Source organism: Rhamphochromis longiceps, linkage group LG18 (assembly GCF_057381845.1).
Source record: "Rhamphochromis longiceps isolate RC_006_pf linkage group LG18, R_longiceps_female_GT1.1, whole genome shotgun sequence".
Lineage (NCBI taxonomy): Eukaryota > Metazoa > Chordata > Actinopteri > Cichliformes > Cichlidae > Rhamphochromis > Rhamphochromis longiceps.
This window is the reverse complement of record NC_140574.1, coordinates 25,698,088-25,701,709: the sequence shown is the minus strand read 5'-3', so window position 1 is coordinate 25,701,709 and position 3,622 is coordinate 25,698,088.

The window sequence follows — 3,622 nt, the reverse complement described above, 5'->3', positions numbered from 1 at the left end:
CACTCTGGAGACAGGCTGTGTTCAGGCCTATGCACGGATAGACTGTGCTTTTGTGTGCAGTGTTCAGAGTTGGCATTTTGAGTCAAGTCTGCTTTTGAAAAGCAGACTCAGCATAGGACTCGTAACGTGTTGTTAGCTCAAATGACTTAGAACGCGTTCAGTAGGAAAAATAAGGTTAGCAGTGTCTCGTCTGGCTCGTTTTTGAGGCAAGTCTGTGTTGTTAAAATGCAGACTCTCAGCATAGGACTTGTTGTAACATGGTATCTGCATATAATATATATAAATACATTTATGAATATATATCTATGCTACTACAGGGGTTTTTTGTGTGTGTATGCCACTCCTACGTTATGGGTGGATTTTAAAGTAACCTTTTCAAGATTCATGAAATACAGTACGTGATGTTCTTGTGCATCACTGACAGTTGTGACCACGAGGAATGGTTTTTATTTATAAAATACCATTAAACAGTTAGAACTAAATTTAAAAGAAAAAGACAATGGTAGATTTTTTGATTATTATTATTTTTTTTAACCTGCACTTTAGGTGCAAATGGAGAAACTGTCTCAGGCACATCTGATTTAAGAAGTCCCTGAGGACGGCTCAAATGATTTAGAACGCGTTCAGTAGGAAAAGTAAGGTCAGCGGTGTCTTGTCTGACTCGTAGGACACTTCAACGTTGAGATAAACTAACTTCATGGCATTCCCGCTCTCATCTCGTAGCCATAACAACACCCTCGGCTAGATATGTGCACACACGTCGCTGGATAATTCAGAGGTTTTGTTCAGCATGTTACTTGTCTTTTTAAAAAAAAAAAAAAAAATACTGAAGCTGAACTATGCTGAAGTTTGCTTTAATACAGTCAGCAGTACTTGGAGTGAATCACAAGGACACTATTTCAAATGATGTCTATGACGGTGGAATGGTATTTTATAATGGTTTGTTTTTAGACGATAAGCTTTTTACGCTGCATTCAAGTGTGTTCGCGATTTTATTTTATTTTTTAATTTTTGTTCCTTCCAAAAGTACTAATTCTATCTTTGCTAAGTTGGAGAGCCCTTGAAGGTTTTGTACTGATCAAAACTTTTGTAATTTTGATTTATTTGTAGCTGTATACTCAAAAGGAACAACAAAAAGAAAAATCTGGATTTAATTGTCGATGTATTATAACACAACGTGTAAATACTGATTTTAAGATTTGTTGGGTTTTTTTTCGTCTTTTCCCTTGTACTCTCTTTCTCTCTCACTCACATGGCTGCAGTCTGCAGCCTCCTGATCAGACTGTTGTAATATCACTCAGATCTCAAGGTCTAGAATAAAATCTATTTTGATAATATCAACGTCTTTGATCTTTTGCTTGTTGATTTCCTGTGTCTGAGTCATTTCTCTGGTACTAATTGAATGAATGTGTGTGGTCAATAAGCATTCTTTCACCTGTGTGTGAACAAATGTCACTCACTGCCCTTAAACCTGAAAACAGTTTTTTGTCTAGTTTTGTATTTGTTTTTTACTGATGGTGTTCCAAGCATTTGACAGCTAGGATGACTGGAGAGAAACGGCAATGCGTTACAGCATTTAAGAAACAAGTGTGCTCTTCAAAAAAGTGACGGCAAACATGAGGAAGGGTTTTTGTTTTTTTGTGAGCAAGCTTAAATCTATTTTCATGTTAGGAAACTAGATTAAGATCTGAAGTTTCCTGTAGCAAACAAAAATATTGTTTTCTAGACTAGTGTTGTGGCGCATGGAAATCAGATATCCAGTACCTCAAAATATTGTTTCCTAAGACCAATTAAAACCAATTTCCATATAGAAATGTCAAACATAACAAAACATGTTAATTCATGCACTCAGTACTTGGCTGGAGCTCATGGGAGTTGGCTGGTTATGACCACTGGAAAGGTAAGAACATGGTTGCCATTTTTGGCACTGTGGGCCAGTGCAAAGTCCCGCTGTAAAAGGAAATCTCCACAAAAAATGTATTCGTTTATTTCCTATGAAGTGCTCTGAAATGGCGTTGACTTTGGACTCGATAAAACACAACAGACCAATTGTGACCAGCACCAGTTGATCACACGGCACCTAAAATCCCCACAGACTGGACTTAATATGACTCCAGACTTTAAGACCTGGATTTCCTTTTGACCACTGGGCAAACACTTCTTTTATTTTTCTTACATCAGGTAAAACACTTCTGATGTCTCTGCTTCAAGTGCGTGCTCATATTAGTAAAGTGACAGTTGTAGCAACGTCTGCGCATGGTGGTTCTCCAAGCACCAACACTGGCCTCAGTCCACTCCTTGTGAAGTGCTCTCAGGTTCCTGAGATTCCTCTCGGGGCTGTGATTTTCCCTTTTCCTAACACGGTTTTCCCTTCCTTTCAATATCCTGTGAATATGCTTCAGCACAGCTCTCTGAGAACAGTCTGACAGAGTGTTAGGGCCACATTTAGAAAGAAGACTTTTGTTGATCGTTTTGAGAATAAAGCCTTTTCATTTTATACAAATACACTCTCCCAGGTTTATATGCTTTTTCCATCTGATCAGACGCAGCTTTCTGCACCATCTTTTCAGCATCCCTATACTTATCACCACAGAAATCATTTCCTTCCTTGTTACTAAAAGTGATTCTGAAATACGATTTCACAAACTCTGAGAGTATAGCAGCCGTGGCACTTTGTCTTGAAACAACAACCGTTACCTCCTTTTGACTTTATTCTCTAAATCAATTCTATTTGTTTTCTTAATGTGTTTTCTTAATCTTAATTCTTCCTAATACTCCTTTTGTAGAATAGTCATAAGCCGAAATGAAGACAAAAGTATTATATAACATTTATTTATTATATAACATGTTCCGAACAAAGGAAATATATGAAAATTTATTTATTGAAATGCATTGGTATTTCTATGAACAAAGCGCCAACTCTCACTTCACTTTGTTTCATAGGACTGAAAAGTCAGCTCTTGCGAAGGTGAAGCAATATTCCATTGCTTCAATATTTCTTGTTAAGCACCAATGCGATCTCCCTTTCGCCCCCGTACCTGGGGGCGTGGTGCTTAAGAAGTTATAGTAAAGGAAACAATGTATGTGGTATAGGCGAAGGCAGAGCCGTGCGATCTCTCGCCTGTGACGTTTGTGGTGAGGTTATTTGCCACTATAATGCGTGTGGATGTCATGGTGAACTTTTACTGATTTCTTCAAACTGTTCTTTTTTTCAGGCTGGAAACAGAATACATTCTTGAAAAGCAACAACTGGTCACACAAGTTTGAATTTTTTGGTTTTTCTCTAATACACACGGGCTGAACAGCGTACATTGAAGCTGAAATATAACACGTGTTTTAAATTAACAAGGCCTGTTAACCACTTGAGAGTGATCAGTGGTCGTTATTGACTAGAACTAGCATATTCTTTGACAGTATACTTTTACACATAAAGACGACCCCCGTACCCTTAATGACGAGTTTTGACGCCTCAGTATATATCTATAAAGATGTGGTTTCTGGGTTTTCCCGAGGGTAGCTGCATAGAGACCACCCTCGCCAACTTCGTATGGAAACTCAGTCATCTTGTTCTATGAGGATGTCTGAGACGTGGCACAAACAGCTCAGTAGGGTTACTTCTTTT